Genomic DNA, 21,798 nt, shown 5'->3' with positions numbered 1-21,798 from the left:
ATACGTTGATGGGCAAGCAATGAGCCAGCGAAACTGGCTCTTGTTATATAATGAGTCGAAATGGCTCTACAGTTAATTATTTTTTTTTTTTTAAATATAGACGTGTTTTGGGAAAATCATTCTAAAAAGTGATAAGTGAAAATATTGTAAATTACAATGTTTGTATTTTCAAGTGTTTGGAACAAATTGTTGTTTCAAACGGTTGAATAACCAAAAACTTTCTTTAACGTTTTCATCTTTGGGTTATATCATATTTACCAAGAGCTTTGACCATTAAACTATAGGCACATTTATATCAATGTTTACATTTGTATGTTAATAAAGGTATACATTTTTTATTAAATGTTGTACACCTCAATTGTAATGGATAAAATTGTCCCTACTACATTCTTGTTAGACTAAAATACCCTTATACTGTTATAACACCGTTATTATTTAATTCTTAAAATTTCATAATTCTATCGTTAGGCACACACACGCACCAATATATGTGACCGGGTACTAAATTAGTAGATATTTTATTTATTTAGTGTAAAAATAAAGTATAAATTATATCAAAATTGTTTACATTATTAATAAACAAAATATAAATTTTTTTCATCCTTATAGTTTTCAAATACGATGATTAAAATTTACTACTTTAAGGAATTGCGAAATATAATTTGAACTACAATTTGTAATTATTTACATATATCAATTTTTTAATGTTAGGCATAAATTTTCGTGCATCACGCGTACAAAATGCTAGTATATATATAAATATTATAATAATTAATAATTTCAACTTCTTTCATGATTCATAAGTCACCCAAAGATTAATCCTCATATGAGGTATTCCAAACCTTTATTAGAAAAATAGTCCAATGTCCAGACACATTGTCTGGTAGGGAAGATTTCGAACTCAAAGAGTATATTCCCACTGATGGATCTCGGATCTCATGACCAGACACTGCACATTGTCAAGTACGGAAGAGGTTTAGAACTCAAAGAGTATCCCACTGATGGATCTCGGATCTCATGCCAGACACTGCATATCGGATTTCAACGTTGCATTATGCTTACTGCCCAAGGGATCAAGTCAAGCACATTTAACCACATAATTCTTTGGCTGTCTAGTTGTCATATCCAAACATAAAACCAATTGGTGATAAGTAGGTGGTGGACATTAACCATTTAACCACATCCCTCAATTGTAAGCCACAACGCCACGTATCGAATTGAGCAAGGGCTAAACTCGGCCAACCTAGCCGACGCCCAATGCCCAACAATCTCTCTCCCAGCACCTGCCGCAACCTTTGAACACCGAGCCCAGTTATGCAGCATGCCTGACTCGGTCCTTAGCCTCCGTGCCACTAATCTCCCTCCCAGGATTGGACTTAGCCCGACCAACGCCTACATCCCATCTAGGATTGGACTCGGCTTTCGCCTCGTCATCGATTCGAATCCATGACATCGGCTCTAATACTAATTGATGGATGTTGGTCCCGATAGGGTGGTAAAAAGTCTAGAGGGGGTGGAGTGGGGGGAGGGGAGGGGTGGTGAACAGACTTTTTAAACAAATTGAAGAATTAAATAATTTTTAGGTAATTTCAACTCCAAGTAATAAATCAAACTTTTGGTGCACAGCGGAAAATATTTAGCAGTTCAAAGTTACATAAGAATAGAGGGATATCACATGCAAGATGATGAAGTATCTTAATATGATTCAAATAATATGTATGCAAATTATCACATGCATGCAGGTGAGATAAGCACTAAACTCATATAAGATGGTTTTTCACAAGATGTGATTAAACAATATTTTAAAGGAGATTGATGGTTTTTCACAAGATGTGATTAAACAATATTTTAAAGGAGATTGTTCACTCAATATGTTAAGTAAACCAAACAAGTGTAAATAAATTCGTAACAAAGCGAACCTAGATGATAAATGATAGAAGCTAAATGGATTAGTTCACAGCAAGCAAGCAATAATAAATGAAAGCAGTAAGTAAAATGAGACACAGAGGTTCACTTAATATGTTCCTTCCACTTCATTCTGTTGTCACTTGTTGACCAGAAGGAGTAAATAAAATACAAGACTAAATATTGAGAACATACAAAAATTCTAAGTAGACTTCTAAAATTAAAATTAGAGGAAATTTTAATTTTGGTCCTACGACTATAGTGTTTTGTTAATTTCAGTCCTTGACTTTTAAAAGTGGCAATTTAGTATCTTAACCATGTAATTTTTTTCAATTTTGGTCACTCTGGTTATTACCGGTCAAATTTCGTCGAAAAATTTTAATTGATCAATTAATGGGGATATTTTAGTCATTTTACTCCCTTTTTTTCAATCCCATTCAAGCTTTCTCTCCAAGGGCAGATACCAATCCAACGCTTGAACTGTCCCCAATACCACAACATATACTGTTCCTGAACAGAATAGAGAGTAGTGATAATTTTTTGCTACTAAAACAAAAGCAAGAAAAGTTTGCATTTACATAGACCAATCCAATGCTCATTATTATATTACTGTGAAATGAGGCAAAATAGTGAACTGGGTTGGATCCGACGTGTGTAATTACACCGGCGTGTTCTGTTGGTGGGCGCCGGACGAGCCGTCGGAGGCCACGGTTGCCGGGATTGATATCAACCACGCAGATGTCGTTGGAACTCTCCCGCATGAGTTGGGGCTTCTCTACGCCATTTCCGTGTTCCACATCAACTCCAACAGGTTCTAGGGTACCCTACCCCAGAGTTTCTTGAATCTGAAACTCCTGTTCGAGCTGGATCTCAGCAACAACCGGTTCACCGGCAAGTTCCCCTCCCTGGTTCTCCAGTTGCCCAGCCTTAAATATCTAGACCACCGGTTCAATGAGTTTGAAGGCGGTATCCCGGCGGAACTGTTCGACAGGGAATTGGATGCCATATTTGTGAACAATAACATGTTCTCCTCTGAGCGGCAATGCCGCATTGGCAAGACCTCTATAGTCGTAGGACCAAAGTTGAAATTTCCTCATTAACAATACAATCTTTGGCTCATCAAAATTATTTTACAATTATTCCTAACAATGGATCTCAGCACTGCATTATGCTTACTCTGTGACTATTGTAAGTCAAGCACGCTTAACCATAAAGTTCTTTGGCTATCTAGTTTTCATACCCAACTTAAAACCAATTGATGATAAGTAGGTGGACATTAAACATTTAACAACATCCATCCATGGTATGTCGCATCACCACGTCTCGAATCGAGTAGGGGCTGAACTCGGCTAACTCAACCGATGCCTAACACCCACAAAAACTGTGTTTTTGATGTCTTTTAAAAATCAATGGCACTCAGAATACATATTATAATTTTTTCATGTACTACTACTGGAGCACAATGTAACTATCATAGAAGATAATGGGACTCATACTACTTAGGGTGTGTTTGGTTGGTGGGTTTTGCCCATAGGAATGGGTATGAAAGTGATTGTTGTTGTTTGGTTGATAGGTTTTTAGAACACTACTATGGGTTTCGAATACCCCATCAATTGAAAAACCCATACCCAAATACAATAAGGGTTTCATTCCCTTATTCATTCTCAAGCACTACTATTAGTAACCATTCTCATTCCACCCTACTACCAAACATGTTAAATATTTTCACCAAAACCCATTACCATTACCAAGTATTTGATACCCATTCCGATTCCAATTCCGATTCCTATGTGCGAACCAAACACACCCTTAGTATGCCTTTTTTCATGTACTTCTACTAGAGTACAAGTAATGTTTTCCTTATAGAGCTTCACTTTGTGAAACAATACTGTATTGTACTGGTCATATTCAGAAACAGATTCAACATTCTGAAATCTCAAATTCGATTAAGGGTGAATTATAATAATTTTTATCGCAACAATCCTTTCAGGATTGACATAGAATTCGTGGATCCTCTTTGTATCAAATATTCATTATTAGGGTCTTAATCTATGGGGTACGGTAACATGCAACAAAATTAGTGCATTCAATTTACTTTCTAGGCAAAACTATATTCAATATTAGGGATTATACTTTCGTTTAAATCCCAAGAGCAAGCGGCCGTGGAGATGGATAGCTTCCGCGAACTGTCGCGAGTGGTGTCGCCGCCGGTGATGGCGTCGCTGTCACTGTCTTCCTCTCTGCGGCTCCCGAATCGCCGATCGCCGATCTAATTCTAGGTAGGGCATATCCATGCTGAAAGCTTTCGAAACACCTCCTTGCTCGTCGATTGCTTCCTTGCTTGGAGATTTTGTCTGCCATTGCTTCGAAGACATAAATTCATCACCTCTCATTTTTGTTTTAAACACTTCTAATAAATAGTTTTGTTGATTTTTAGCGACAATAATCACAAAAGCGACTAAAATACACATTTATTTCGTTAAGTTTTAGAGGCGGTTCTTGAACGCCGCTAAAAATTTTAAAATACACTTAAAATAAAAAGAAACTAATGTTTTCTAAGTTTAATACAAAATTAGCGACGGTTCTTATAACCGTCGCAAAATACTTATTTAACAGCGGTTGTATATAACCGACAGTGGTTGTATATAACCGCCGCTAAATATATGTCTTTAAAAAATTGATTTGTTGTAGTGTATGTTAATCGAGTTCACTAGGTATTTATGTATTACCTATACAAACAATTATATGTTCACATAATAAGAAGGCATTAGCTCTGATCTATTCTTGTTTTTTTTTTTAATATTTTTTTGGGTGGCGAGTAAACTCATAGCCACAACTCATGGGGTACTAGATAATATTGAATTATGCTCCACCCACTTGACCAACCCATTTGGGACTCATTAGCTCTAATTTTGAACTGATTAAATATTCCCGTAAATGTTAGTAGCTCGAATAGTGAAACGTACATTAAACAGTACTCTCACTATATTTGCTAACATTTAACAATATAAATGATGGATATATTATAGATTGACCCGAACCGACCCCGAAAGGCGAAGCAAGCCCGGGGCCCTGAGGTTGAGGCTCCATGCTCGACCCGGGCCGCCTCGACATGAGGCCTCAGCGCGAGATCTCGGCACAAGGCCTCAGCCATGTTGCCCGGTCTCCGAACCGGGCGTGGTCAAAGCGGGGAGGCAACCGCTCTCCTGATTTAGGCGGGTAGTTAGGGGTCCGTAGCATGTATAAATGGCCCCTCCTTTGTCCGAAGACATGTTCTATCCTTTGTCCTAAACTACCACTTGTAATAGCATTACATTCTCCTTGTAACAGCTTGATAACTACGATCTTAATACAATACACAGTCCCCGCAACCTTACGACATTGTTTTATCTATATTCTTATCCATTTTCTATTTGCGTTACTTATCGGGTTTAGTAATTCCGGTCACCCCAAGTAATTAAATCCATCAGTAAATGACGATATTTACATGTAATTATTATTTAAAAAAATACTGAGCACTAAATATATCCAAGATAACAGTTCAAAATTGTGGAATATATATATATATATATATATATATATATATATATATATATATAGATGAGATCATGAGATCCAATCTCCTCCATTAAATCAATAGTAATAAAAGGCTGAGATTGAAAGAGATTGTAATGTAATTAAGGTAGTATTTTAACCATAAGGGTGAAGAAGTAATTTTAATATTGTTGTTATTTTTGGTTACAAATTAAAAGGAATATTTACCATGTGAATATATGTAATATTAATGGTAGTAGATTGCATTAATATTATGTCAAACGCTGTGATTAAAACGTCGAGAGTAGGAAGATATCGCAGGAGTACTATTTTCCGGTGGAGGAAATGGCTAATACGGCAACATGTATGTGCATTTCAACTGGGGTTGTATTGGTCTCCGTATAGACGTCTGTGCAGTTGGTATGTTAAGTGTGTGCGACTGACAGTGCTTGTGTGTGCAACTCCATGTGTTAGAGATAATCGGTTTTAGTTCAAACGAGATATGACTACTTAAAGGGATATGTGGGTGTGTGTGGGAATTGTGAGATGTGGTAGCAAGACGAGAAATTGTAACTTTATAACCAGCATTACGTAACATAGGTACGACGTGTGTTTGAATCCGCTATGTATGCACCACAACCTCTACTTTGACGTATGTGTTGCGTGCAAAAAAATGTGTGATAAGAATAAGCTGACTATGATGGCATTAGGCGTGGAATTGACGAGGCGTGTGCAAATGGGGGTAAGAGTAAAGGTTGGTTTCTCAACGGAGAATGAAATGTGCAGTAGCGTATGTGGGTGTGTGCAAAAACTTTGTATTTGTATTTTATATTTTTTTGACAAAATGGTTGCGTGTCTGTATAGGTGACATGGGCTGCATCAGTTACTATGACAGTAGTGTGGATTGCTATCGGTGTGTGTGTGCAGTAGGCTGGGAGATAAATGCATGCACAATTTATTTAAATATACATGCGTGTGCATGTGCTTATGTTGGCTTGTGCAAAAATATGAGAATATATTAGCACCTTGTATAATGGGATATTAAAATTGTAAAGGAAATACTTATTGCATCCAGTAGATAAAATGTGAGCACCGTGGTGAAAAATCAAGAAGGTTTTAAAAAAAGTAGAAACTAATATGTACGCAGAAGTTGTAAATGCGGCCAAGACCACCAACTACAAAAACTTGCATTCAACGAGCACCACCCGCAGTGTTGACAATCACTTCCAGGCGTGTGTTTTTATGAAACATTAGAATTTCAAAGACATACTGCACACGCAAGGCCAGCAACGCACGTGCATCACCCCTACTGAGCCCGCAATCCCAAGAAGCAATCGACTAGCCTACGTATGTCTCCATGTGATGCATTGCAAAAACCCCACAATCCAACTTGTTTTTGGCATCGTGCCATGACATGCGGACTCCCCTAGGGATTAACTGCAGTACATTCACATACAGTTCTGGAAAACTAGCATCCTAAAAAAAATAAACAGCACATCTTTCTGCAAAAATACAATGAACAAAATGCAAAATGAATACAATGATGACTAGTTTATATTGAAACGATATTAGTAAAAAAAATAATCATAACAAAGATGTAGGACGTATAAATACCAACACAGTGGGGGTATCCAACACCAGGAAGCTAAGGGATACAAACACCTCTGAACTGTTCTCTACAAGGAAAACAATCAAACAAAGATAACTTTTCCAGCCAATAAAAATAAAAGATGAAACGAACACAATTGCAAGGAAATTCGCACATGCCATAACAATTCGCACATGCCATAACAATTCGCACACACAATAATATTGAAATGCACACAGTAAAAAATAGATGACCAACTTTTTCCCACATAGCAAACTGAGGGACAGTGGTGTAAGATATGAGCGGGAGAGAGAGGGAGTTGTTGGTTGGTTTCAATATACGAGTTTAAGATGACAAACTTTGACCATCTTGGCTTTATAACTAGACCAATAATAACACAAGACCAATACTAAGCCATTACATAATGGGAAATACAGTGGTCCCCTTAATCCATTATATTGCATATAAGCATTCTCTGAAGTATACTGAACTCATGTGATCCCTACTGTTCTAGAGTCAATAAGATTCTACTCCATATGTAACAAAGGAAATTTAAAAAATCATGCGAAATTGCCAATCATCTATAAAAAAAATTCATATTCGAAGTCTGAATAAACTAACAGAAAAAATATATATAAGCTAACCTTGATGCATTATTGGTGGGAAAAAGCATGTCATCTATATACCTAGATTGCATACGCCGAGATCATAAAATGCACACACCACCCACCAAAAAAATAAAAATAAAAAACAAACAAAAAACCAGAACCGCAACCATCCCCCCCACCCATCAACACCATCCATAGCACCACAACCCATCACCACCCACCCCACACCCACAACAATACCCCAAACAACCAAAATGTAAAGAATGACGTAGATTGCACTCGCCGAAATCATAAAACGCACACACCACTACCAAGCATCACCAGCAACCACACACACCCTCCACCCCGACTAAAATAACGTCGTAAAAAAAAACACTAAACATCCGGAACCGAAACCATCCCCCCCACCCATCAACACCATCCGGAGCACAACAACCCACCACCACCCACCCAACATTCACAGCAATACCCCCTCACAATACCCCAAACAACCAAAATGTAACAATGACGTAAACTGCACTCACCGAAATCATAAAACGCACACACCACTATCAAGCACCATGGCAAGCCCACACACCTCCCACCCCGCCTCAAATAAAGTGTTAAAAAAAAAACAAAAAAACAAAAAACCAAGGCGAACACACCAAACGCAAAAAATTGAGAAAAAAAAAAAACACACAGGACCCCAACGCCGAACATACCCCAAACATATTGAGCCAAAAAATTACATACAATCACCAACTCACTGCCGAAACCCTACTCACCCCACCGCCAAACACCAACAACAAGACCCCCCCATCCCCCTCTCCCCAAAACAGCGGAAATCGCGGCCATGCAAAGATCTCACAGCCCTGGAAAATGCAATTCCCCGTCGGGAAAAAAAAACAAAAAAAACAAAAAAACAAAAAAAAAACAAAGCAGTATACTACACAAACCGCGAACAACGCTGGAAAAGCCCCTAATACCTGGCAAAGACCCACTCCCACCCCCTACTAACTGAACAAAAAATCCCCGTCGGCATTAGTCCCGTCCCTGTCGACATGCAACACCAGAACAAAAAAAAAAAAACACGCAAGAACAACAACGCAACCACCACGGCTAAAGAGACCGGACGTAGAAGAAACGCGCCGAGAGGAAACGAAAAGACGCCTCAAAAGCCTATTGGAGAAGAACAGCCACACGCAAATTGAAGAATCCGAGGAGACGTCAAAACAAGTCTACAAATCGTAACATCCAATTTCGACCATAATTAACCCTGTACAAGCCCATAAAATCAGCTAATAAATTACTACAGCCTAATAAATACATAAACAAAAAGACATCAATGCCCTAATGGTACAAACAAATCAGCGCACGTGGACATATGGTAGATTACATCTGGAGCGTTAAAAGATACAAATCAACGTACAAGATTGAGCCTCACGACCTTACCTACACAAGGTAGCCTCACCGGATCCAAAATCTATATATATATAAAATCCTCCTACATCATTTTCCCGCCCAAACTTTTTTTCTCAATTACTTAAATATTTTAATTATTGATCAAATAATTATTGAACTTTATTTGGTAATCAAATATTTAATGAAAATTAATTAAAATATATTAATATATTAATTGAATTGGTAATAATATTGCATATTTATGGTATTGCATATGTGAATACTATGCAATACCATAATTATGAAATGCCATAATTAAGACAGAGTATATATATAGAATCAATATCCGTTTATTATTTTTTTCTATTATATATTTAAGGGAAAAAGGTACAAATAGGTCATTGAACTATTTGGGGATAGCAATTTAGCCATCGAACTCGAATAAGCTCCAAATTGATCTATGAACCTATAAAAAAGTACAATTAGCATTTTTAGTAGGTGTCCAACAAGTTTGGGATGATTAGGATGTCATGTATATTTTTATTACTTTTAATTTTATTATTATTATTATTATCCTTCTAAGCATTTGACCAAAAAAAAAAAACTAAGTTAAAGTATTAAACTATTATTAGTATTTCCAGAATTATCCACAATACGAAAGACTACAGGATTATGTTTAATAATATTAATATTAATCAATACGCACAGTACATATATTGCATATTCAAGACAGAGAACAATTTGATTCCAACGAATTGTAGTACGCAAGTCATATACAGTGTGCATATATTTTCCATTGATTACAAATTTTCATGTATTTGAACAGTAGTACATACACAAACATATATGATTGTTGAATGAATACGTATACATATAGCAATTGACATATACAATTGATATCATCATATAAACGGTACGTACACGGTACACAGTAAGTACATATGCAATTGGAAAACATACGTATTTAAACTTTACTAGTATTGTCCCGTGCGATGCATGGACTAAATATTAAAGATTTGTTTGTAATGTTAGAATAGGTAAAAAATGTTTTTAATAATGGTATTTAAAGTACAGAAGAAGAAAACATGATATTTGTTTAAAATTACATTTTTATTAAGTATATGACAAAATAATTATGATATTGTATTACAATATTTAATTTAATAATTGAAAATAGTATGATACAAAAAGTTACTATTATTAATCGCAGTTAGCGGTATACATATTTAATCTTGAGTGTGTCTACTCCTAGTATGCTACTCATGCAATGCACGGAATGAATATTAGACAACATTATAATAATATTATTTATTAAAAAAATACATAACCTAATATCAACATAGTTGCAATTCATATTCATATTCATATATATATATATATATATATATATATATATATATATATATATATATATATATATATATATATATATATTTATTTATTTATTTATTTATTTATGTTATTAATATTAATAATAATAATAATAATAATTAATATTATTAATAATAATAATAATTAATAATATTAATAACATAAATAAATAAATATATATATATATATATATATATATATATATATATATATATATATATATATATATATATATATATATATATATATATATATATATATATATATATACACACACACACCATATGGTTTTGTGAAAATTAAATGTTGTTAATACCAACATTTAACCATTAATATCAACATTTAATTTTCACAAGATCATATAGCTTTATTATAAAAAAAATAAAATTAATAATATTAATAACATAAATTAATAAGTAAATAAATAAATATATATATATATACACACACACACACACACACACACCATATGGTTTTGTGAAAATTAAATGTTGTTAATACCAACATTTAACCATTAATATCAACATTTAATTTTCACAAGACCATATAGCTTTATTATAATTAAGATAATTAAAAATCCTCAAATATGATGAATCCTAATTTTAGTAATTAATCAATTCATAAGCACGCTCTAATACCAAAAGTTAAATAATATTTATGTCTATTTTAAAAAAAATAATAATAATAGTTTAACTCAGTTACGTACCTCTGGTATTATTTCGTCATAATGCTTAATTTTTTTTTTTGGGTCAAATACTTAGTAGGATAATAATAATAAGAATAATAAAATAAAAAATAAAAAATACACATGACATCCTAATCATCAAAAAACTTGTTGGTAACCTACTAAAAATGCTAATTGCACTTTTTTGCAGGTTCATGGATCAATTTGAAGCTTATTCGAGTTCGGTGGCTTAATTGATATCCCCCAAATAGTTCAATGGCCTATTTGTACCTTTTCCTTATATTTAATTAATTTTAATTTTAATTATAAAAATATTTACAGAATATTAATTTCATATATGGTCAATTTTTTGTGACTATAAAATGATAGGATTTGCCTCTCCCTGTACTACTCGATCATAGATTCAAGAATCATATTCTCTCTCTAAGGTTTTTTCAAGAATGGTGGATTGTTGTCATCGTTCCCGGTCCCCGCACAAGAGAGTGTCACGGTCCTGGTCGGCATTAACATTTCCTTTCGTATATATTCTTTCTCGATTTTCTTTTCAATTTCCGAGTTTTCCACATGTATGTGTATGTTTATCAACACGTCTTCCGTGTGCAGGCATTTCAAAAACGAATAGAGATTGTGTCATAACGTTGGAAAAAGCTTTATGTATCCAAATTGGGGGATGAAGATTCGAACAACAATATTTTTGTTAATTCTCTCCGGTGTATTTTTTTTAATTCTTATTTCAAATTTATTCATACTGGTTGTGTGCATGCAAGAACCTGTTTTCATATATTGGTTCTTTGAATTCGTCCACACTCCACATAGATAATTTGTTTTGTTTTGTTTTTTTTTTTTTTTTGGATTTTCCGATATTTAAATAAGAAAAGCGGTTTGTAATAAAAAATGTTGATATATTCATTTTTTTTTGTAGAGAAGATACGAATCTAGAAAGATTGATCGGGAAGCAATAGAGTTCATTGCTCATCAAGTGGATAAAGTTTGAGGAGGGATGGATTCTGTGTATATGTAAATAGATATAGAAGGAAGCATGATAAGAATACAGTAAAATCAAAATGAAATTCAAAGCATTTTTTAGTTGTCAATATGTCAAAGTCTTGAGCTTTGTTTTGATTCAATCTCTTCGTCTTTAAAGTGTACATTTTCTGTAATAAGAGAGTAGTTTGTCTCTCCCTTCAAGATGTTTTTCTTGCCATTTAAACTTTTTTTTGTGGACAAAAAAATTATGAAGTACTGTAGCTTAGTTTGAATAGAGTATTATTTTGATTTTATTCTTTAGCTGACTTCCCTTGATTCAAATCACTCTTCTAATGTGAAATAATGTTATTAACTTACTATGTTTGCTTTGATATGCTAAGTCATTTAAAATATAATAAAATTTATAATTGTAATACTTTCGTAATAATATTGAATAAATATTAACCATATGCTTAGATTTAATAATATATTATATTAAAAGAATTATATATTAATCTAATATAGTGATGGTTAATACGATAAACCATATATAAGCATAATCTAATATAGAAAAATATTCATTATTAACCATATATAACTTAGGGAATAAATAAACTTATTGAAACTTAATTATTTATAAATTCAACTTTAATCTAAATATATAGCTTTAAATATATAGTTTTAATATCCGAAATTAATAAGATTTTTCTTAATGTGGATCTATATATTTTTAATTATTTCAATTTAATAATATTATACCTTAATTATAAAAATTATACAAAATAATATTTTAACACAACTTGATTTTCTAGTTGTTTAAAATATTACTTTAGTTGTCAATTTGAATATCCAACGAATCTTTGAAATAAATTCATCTGATAGAATTTATTTCTAGGATAAGTTTTTATATTCATGTCTTCATAAATATTTTTTCCGTTCTGATCAAATATCTTCAGGCAATTTTGGATTCTTGTGGCATGTGGGCTGATCCAAAATAAATTCCTTCGAATTTATTCATATTCTGAACATCTTGCTTCTTTGCCACATTGTGCTCCTTTGACTTGAACATTGTGCTCCTTTGATACATTGTGCTCCTTGGCATACATTGTGCTCCTTAGCATACATTGTGCTCCTTAGCATACATTGTGCTCCTTAGCACACATTGTGCTTGTTAGCATACATTGTGCTTGTCCGCATCGTGCTCTTTTGGTAACATTGTGCTCCTTTGAGGAACATTGTGCTTGTCCGAAAACTTGACTTATAAAAAATAAGTCCTTGGGGGGAAATCGATCTCAAGTGTGATCGTTTAGAGTAAGGACTTCTACCATTTCGTCGTTAGGCTCATCCGTTCATTCTTTGCAGTATCATTCCTTTATGCTTCTTACACGGATGAATACTCGTAGGACCAAAATTAATTTTCCAAATTAATTTTGTTCTTCCTATGGTAGATTCCCTTTGATTCAATATTCTGATTTATGATGCTTGTACTAAAAGACCTAAAACTAAGGGGATCTAAAGTACATTTGGCTCATCAAAACTTACAAAAATATTCCTATCAATTTTCCCCCTTTTTGATGACGCCAAAACCTATACTCAGTCATTTGGCTTGTCTTTTGAAAATAATTATTTTTCAAAAGATTTTATTAACTTTGACATAGCCAAGACGAGTTTAATAGATGATTTTGACTCTAGGAAAGGTATTTTTAGCTACTATATTCCTATTTCGCATTTTTGGAGTTTAATGATAATGAATTTTGTAATTTTTCCAATTTATGCGATTTGATACATTCCAATTGACAATTCCTTCTTTTCGACATGATCCCGGATAAAATGATGTCTCACATCAATGTGTTTTGTTCTTGAATGTAACACAGGATTGTGTGTTATAGCTATGGCACTTGTATTGTCACACAGTATGTTGACATTTTCACAATTCACGCCATAATCTTTCAGCTGTTGTTTCATCCAAAGAATTTGCGCACAACAACTCCCAGCAGCTATATATTTAGCTTCGGCTGTGCATGTAGCTATGGAGTTTTGCTTTTTGCTAAACCATGATACCAATCTTCCCCCTAAGAACTGGCATGTCCCTGAGGTATTTTTTCGTTCGATTGTACATCCTGCAAAGTCTGCATCTGAGAAACCAGTTAGTGTAAAATTACCTTCCTTGGGATACCATAATCCCACATTGACTGTTCCTTTTAGGTATCGGATGATTTTCTTGGTAGCAAGAAAATGACTTTCTTTTGGCTTTGACTGGAACCTAGCACATACTCCCACTGAGTAAGATATATCTGGTCGGCTTGCAGTAAGATATAGTAATGATCCAATCATTCCTCGATATTTTGTTTCGTTAACGTCCTTGCCTTCATCATCTTTATCCAATCTTAAAGATGTACTCATCGGGATTTTGATTGAGGTTTTTCTATCTTGACCAAATTTCTTTATAAGATCTTTTGTATACTTGGCCTGATTGATGAATATCCCTTCGTTGAGTTGCTTTACTTGTAGTCCAAGAAAGTAGTTCAACTCTCCCATCATGCTCATCTCAAACTTATTTTGCATGAGCTTGGAAAATTTCTCACAAAGAATTTTATTAGTACTTCCAAAGATAATATCATCAACATAAATTTGTACTAACAAAATGTGATCATTTTCTTGAATTCTAAATAAGGTTTTATCAACAAGGCCTTTTGTGAAACCACAGTTAATTAGGAACGTTGATAGAGTGTCATACCAAGCTCTCGGTGCTTGTTTTAACCCACATAACGCCTTCTTTAATATGTAGACCTTATTAATATCATCTTTTACCTCGAAACCAGGAGGTTGCTCAACATAGACTTCCTCTTCAAGTAAGCCATTTAAAAATGCACTTTTCACGTCCATTTGATAGACAGTGAAATTCTTGTACGCGACATATGCTAGAAATATTCTGATGGCTTCTAGTCTTGCCACAGGTGCAAATGTTTCATCGAAGTCTATGCCTTCTTCTTGTGAATATCCTTTTTCCACTAAACGTGCTTTATTTCGTATGACAATTCCATCCTCATTTGCTTTATTCCGAAAGACCCATTTTGTTCCAATTACATTGTAAGTTTTAGGTCTTGGAACTAATTCCCATACTTCACTTCTTTTAAATTGATCAAGCTCTTCTTGCATTGCATTGATCCAATCTAGATCACTTAGAGCTTCTTCAATGCTTGTGGGCTCCACCTGAGAAAGAAAACAACAAAATATAGTATGTATATTTGAGGACCTTGTTTTTACTCCTTCTCGTGGATCTCCAATCACTAGCTCTGGAGGGTGATTTTTGAGCCATCTCAAGTCAGGTTGTAGGTTGCATGGGCTTTCCACGTTTCCTTGTTCAGTAGGTAAATTGGAGGTAGATATATTTTGCTCATCAGATTGATCTCCAATTTGTATTTCAACTTGAGAATTTTGATTTTCCACGTGGGGATCTTCATTGGCTTCCACGTGTCCTTCACTATTGCAATTAATGTCCAATTGCTCCATACCCTGTACAATTTGATCTTTAAAAGATGTGTCAGTATCATTAAATGACTTTTCAACTTGACAACTTTCCTGATCATTTTTGTTGCTCTGGGTTTCCTTCTTATGAGCTTCATCAAATGTAACATGAATTGATTCTTCTACCACCATTGATTTCTTGTTTAATACTCTGAATGCTTTGCTGGTGGATGAATATCCCAAAAATATTCCTTCATCTGCACGCTCATCAAAAGTCTTTAGATATGTTTTACCATTATTAAGAATAAAACATTTGATGCCAAAAGTATGAAAGTAATTGAGTTTAGGTTTTCTCCCTTTCCATAATTCGTACGGAGTCTTATTGTAAGACTTGTGTATCAAGCTTTGATTTTGCGTGTAGCAAGCGGTGTTGATTGCTTCAGCCCAATATCTTTTAGGTAGCTCGGCTGACGTAATCATCACTCGTGCGGCTTCTTTTAGCGTTCTATTTCTTCTTTCGGCTACACCATTTTGTTGAGGTGTACGTGCGGCAGACAATTGATGTAGAATCCCTTGAGAATTGCAGTAGGCTTCAATTACTTGATTCACGAACTCTGTTCCACGATCAGTTCGGATTTTTGCAATTTTCAAGTCTTTCTCGTTTTGTAGTAGCTTGAGTAGTTCTGGCAACTTTTGCTCTACTTCATTTTTCTTTTTGAGAAATATCGACCATGTGTACCTGGAAAAATCATCAACAACAACTAGTGTATATTTCTTACCACTTAGACTTACTGGGTCTACTGGACCGAATAGATCCATGTGTAGTAAACTTAGCGGTCTTGTTGTAGATTCTTGAGCTTTGGATTTGAAAGATGACTTGATTTGCTTTCCTCTTTGGCAAGCATCACATATTTGATCTTTCTTATAAACAATGTCGGGTAGACCTTCAACGAGTTTATTTCTTGCCAGCTTGTTGATAGTCTTGAAGTTTAGATGATTCAACTTCTTGTGCCATTCCCAACTTGTCACGTGTGAGTTGTTTGCTAGTAGACACACTGATTCCTTTGTTGTGTTCCAATCCACAACATACATATTTTTCTTCCTTATTCCTTCAAGCACGACTTCTCCCGAGGAATTGGTCTTTACTTGGCACTTGTCTTTGAAGAACTCTACTAGATATCCTTTGTCACAAAATTGACTTGTACTCAACAAGTTAAATTTTAGACCTTCAACAAAGGATACATCTTCGATTTTCAATCCATTTCGAAATATTGTACTAATTCCTTTTGTTATGTCGCATCGTTCATTTCCACTGAATACAACTTTTGGTCCTTCGATATTTTTAAGATTCACAAGACTAGATTTATTTCCAGTCATGTGTCTAGAACATCCACTATCGAAGTACCAAACTTCCTGCAAATAAATTACACATTTTTAGGTACCCAACTTGATTTGGGTCCTTGGGTGTTAGTCATTTTTGGTACCCAAATCCACCTTGTACTCACTGATCTAAGTTTAGGTGATTGGTAACCATTAAACACATTATAATCATATTTAATTTTTGAAAACAATTTTTGTGCCGGTTTTTGAAAATTGACTCGATTTTTTGGCACGTGGGAGGTAGATTGTTTGAGCCTATGATAAGCATTAAATCTGGACTTAGTCCATGGTTTAATATTATCAAACCAATCTTGTCTGGAGGGATAAAATCTCCCTGCCTCAATTCTTGGATTCCTTCCCATTTTCCTATGAGGGCTTTGTGCACTAGACTCATTGGTGTATTTCCATTTAGGAACAAACTTTTGCCTTTTTGTATACTGTTTAGGCGAAATATTATTTCCTTGAGGCTTCGGCCTAACAGTATTAATTTTGACATTAGTTTGATAACCAATTCCTTGTCTCACTGTGCTTTCTTGACCTTTTACAAATTTTACTACTTGGACTTTATTATTTAAAGTAGTAGTAGAATTGGCCAAATTTTTGGAGGCTTGAGAACACGATGGATCATAACCGAGTCCGGTTTTATCACTTGAGGATTTTTACATATTTACCATTTTGTCCATTATTTTGGATGAATGTGTAAATGTTGCTATAACCTCTCTAAGGTTGTGTTCTCTCACTTCCCTTGATTTACACTCTTCTTGAAGACAAATAATTTTATCTTTCAAGTCTTTCACTTCAAGTAGAGCATTTTGCAACTTTTCATTTATTTGATCTTTTTCGAGAATCAAAAGACAATTGCGCTCTTTGAGTTGAGAGTGAGTGTCCATTACGGTTTGACATTCTTCCATTAAGTGAAAGAAGGACTCTCTAGAAAATGAAGAATTGACAGAATCATAAGAGTTAGATGTTACCTCATTTTCTTCACTTCCATTTGCCATAAGACACATGTCCTCGTAGGGTGAGTTGTTGGAGATGCTCATGCAAAACATTGCATTGTCATCCTTTGAGGTGTCACTTTCATCACTTGAAGATTCTTCTGACTCACTTATCTCAAGTGGGTCACTAATGAGTGCTTTTCTTGTCATTTTCTATTTTGAAGTTTCATTATAAGGTTAAAACAGCTAAAATCTCACTACTGCCAATGAGGGGAGAAAACGCAGGGAAAGGAAAGAAAAAAAAAACACAGGAGAAAAGGAGTTGAAATGAAATATGGTGAAAAGACTGTGCAAGTACAAATCCAGACTCAAGTCCAGTCTAATGGAAATTGAAAGGTGAAACCCTATCCCTAATTCTAAGTCGTACAAGTATTTTGGAGTAATAAAAACATGTACTTTACAATAAGGCAGTTGAAACACACCACCTATTCGATGGATTTCCTCACAGGTATGCAGAGAGAGGGGCTTCAAACTCGAAAGTGCTGAGGGCAGAGAGCCGAAGACGCCTAGGGCGGAGAAACGGAACTGGAGAGGTTGCGAGACACAGAGAGATGATGAGAGCAACGAGGCAGAGACCGGTGACTCCAAGGGAGGAGAAGCGGCAGTAGGGTTAGGTTCTGTCTGGGTGTGTGTATAGAAATTGTATTAAAAAAAATAGGATAAAGATTATTGTTTACATTTAATTTAAATTAATAATTATTTAGTAATAATATCTGTTTAAATTATTTTTTGAACAATTTTTAAAAGTTTAAATATAAGATAGAGTTTAATTAATCGTGTTATGTTAGAATAGTTTGATTTTATTCAAATTTGTTATTTATTATTTATAGGGATATGCAAATTTTGGTGAAAGTTTGGTTAACCGATCAAATTGAAGAATTTTGGTTAACTTTTCTTTAAGAGAAAAATTTTGGTTCAATTAATGGTTAATGATTTGTAAAATTTCAGTTACCAATTAATTCGGTACGAAACTATCGATTAACAAAAATTCTAAATATATATATAAATAATTAAATGTATATGAATGTTTGGACTTTATAATTTGTGATTTTATATTTATAATGTTGCTATATTGTTGTGTTTGTATTTTTTCTTATGATGAATTTATTATTATATATGTTATTTTAATTGAATTTAATATTATAGGTATTATTTTAAACATATATACACACACTCAAGTATATACGAATAATATACCTTTAATATCTATATTAATAATTATTCTTATCAAACATCAATAATTATTGCAATCTTGATATATAAATAGATCAGTATATTTATATTTTATATTGATATTTTTTAAATAAAAAACTATATATATAAAACAAAGTATGCTCTGTGAGATTTAAATATACAAAGCATAATCTACGAGAAACTTAACTCGTAGCAGCGGAAGCGGAAGCATTGTAGATCTCCAGCCATAGTTGATATCCTGTTGTATTGTAGATCTGCAGAATAGGGTTAGCTGTTTTGTCTCATACTTGACTCAGAACCCTAGATGGTGTATTGGTATTTTCTGAGCAGTATGAGTACCATATAATATTCATGTATCTTGTATCCCATCAATACAAGCTTTATATAGGCACATTGGTGGATATAAGACTTAAACCTAAAGGTCCAACCCAACCAATTACTTAATGGGCCTAGTCCACTTGCACCACATAAGTAAGACCCATAATATATAATATATATTATACGGGAAAGTCTTACAGTCTCCCACTTGGTGCAAGTAATAGCACAATTCGCATTAAAGAACAAAACACACGAATCATAGTAATATGTCCTCTACTGAATAAGTGAGTAATATCTCCTATGATCACATGCATATTTGATTCCCCAACTTGAATCCTTTATGAACAAACCCAATGTTTATTCTTGGTACCTGAAGGGATGTTTCTCAAAATAAAATGTATATGCGCAACTTAAGAGAGAAAATCATCCAAATTGTACAAAAGAGTACATTGTATGATCTCTAATATCCTTAAAAACATGCCTTAAGTAGAGATCTCTTAATTAGCATAATGCTAACTATATATTCCATAACTTCTTTATAAGTTAACATAAGTACTACCTCTAACGGCTAAGAGCTTGGAGTTGACACGTCTGTCACTCCCACTCATCAAAATAGCCAAAAGATAGTCAAGTCACAGAAGCATTCCAATAACTTAGACAATAAACCAAAACTCTAAGTACATAAATTTGGAATCTTAAACATACACCATAACTTCCCAAATAATCTTTAAGGTCCACCTCAAAATGAACTGAACATTATGAGTCTTACTTTTATGTTTCTCAAAATTGTCTTGAGCCTTACAAACCAAAATGGCCCAGGATCAATTTTGAAGAAACTAAAGACTATTAAATGCTGAAGAATTTATTACTTAACAGTGCACCACAAGTTATATGTTTTGTTCTAATAAACTCCTCAATATTGTTACAACATTTTCATAAATATGTTGCTAAACCAATATGAATTTATATGAACAAATACAAGATTAATACTTGTGGAGTCTTTTGGACTTATTGTTTTACATACAATCCAATACGGGATGTATGAAGTCAATTAAATCCAAAATCTTTAATGGAGTATCTTAATGATCTTTTTCTAAATGATCACTCCCACTGATTAAGATATTTTTTAGCAAAATTAATGATATACGTACTCGTAATTGATTTGACCAACTAACAAATGAAGACATAATTCCCCACCATTAGTTGGACATACTAAAAATCAATTTTTGGTTCCAATTAAAGTCCAACTAAATAATGAAGATATTAATTCCCCACCATTAGTTGGACATACTAAAATAATAAAACACACCTTCCAAAACAAAGTTAGAATTTGGCTCAAAAGGTATATTTTAGTCTTGGAATCCAAAAGAGGTATATCACATCACATAACTTACTATAGTTGATCCAAATAACCAAGTAAGTTCGTGAAGCAATTAATAAAGGCGGCTAAATTTTGGGAAGTGACTGAATACATGTTTTGCCAATGCAAACCATGAAACTTAGAATTATAATTGAACTAAATTTATAAATTCTAAGAAATTGTGATAAAATTATTACCTAATGGGTTAAAGGATTTATTGACATAAAACTTGCTTGTGGGCTAAAGTTTTAATTCTATTAAGTCCAACTAAACCCTTATGATAATATGTTATCTCAATTACTAAATAGACAGAAGAATCTAGTGACATAAAACTTGCCTGTGGGCTAAAGTTTTACTCAATTAGATCCAATTGAAATTTTATGATGAAACAATTATCAAATAAGTTGAAGAATCAAGTGACATAAAACTTGCCTGTAGGCTAAAGTTTTACTCAATAAGATTCACAACAACTATTATGATAAAAAAAACTTAAGAAATCATGTTCATTTCCTTAATCCCTGTGGGTAAATTAAGAAATATGATTTAAAAATTTACATCATAAAATTAAACTTTATGATAGAGATGAGAATTATTTACAAATAACCATAAAGTAAATAAAATTAATTTATTTCTATCATCACTGATAAAACTACTAAACCACATTCCGATACATAATTGCCTGTGGGCTAAATTATGACCGTAGTCCAGTATTTCATCCTGATTAACTATACAAATATAACGAAATTGCCTGTGGGCTAAATTCCATCATATTACATACAATTTATCACAAATGATATGTCCAAAACTGTATGTGATCAAGATAAATTGCTTAATATATAATTTTAACTAATTAAGGATGTTGTGGCTACTCCCCAACTCATTAAAATTATAAGATCACTAGACAATTATCATTGCCATCTTTATGTATTTTAAACCTTAGACAATTTTAGTAAATTAAAGATGCTGAGGCTACTCTTTAATTAATCTAAAATTGTAATCACTTGGCAAAAGGGGAATTTAAAGCCTAACAAACAAATTAAACC

At 33.5% G+C, this 21,798-nt stretch overlaps 1 long non-coding RNA gene across 1 annotated transcript; it reads right to left on the bottom strand.

Moving 5' to 3' along the window:
- Window positions 1-802: 802 nt before the first annotated feature.
- Window positions 803-19,972, bottom strand: LOC109179900. The gene is made up of 4 exons (XR_002054005.1): window positions 19,962-19,972; window positions 7,137-7,144; window positions 6,612-6,614; window positions 803-880 (listed from the first exon to the last, which is right to left on the bottom strand). It is a non-coding gene; the product is annotated as an uncharacterized LOC109179900 (long non-coding RNA).
- Between the last annotated feature and the right edge of the window lie 1,826 nt (window positions 19,973-21,798).

This window comes from Ipomoea nil, unplaced genomic scaffold (genome assembly GCF_001879475.1).
Source record: "Ipomoea nil cultivar Tokyo-kokei standard unplaced genomic scaffold, Asagao_1.1 scaffold0980, whole genome shotgun sequence".
Classification (NCBI taxonomy): Eukaryota; Viridiplantae; Streptophyta; class Magnoliopsida; order Solanales; family Convolvulaceae; genus Ipomoea; species Ipomoea nil.
Note: the sequence above shows the minus strand (reverse complement) of the source record. Positions and strands in the feature narration are given on the sequence as shown.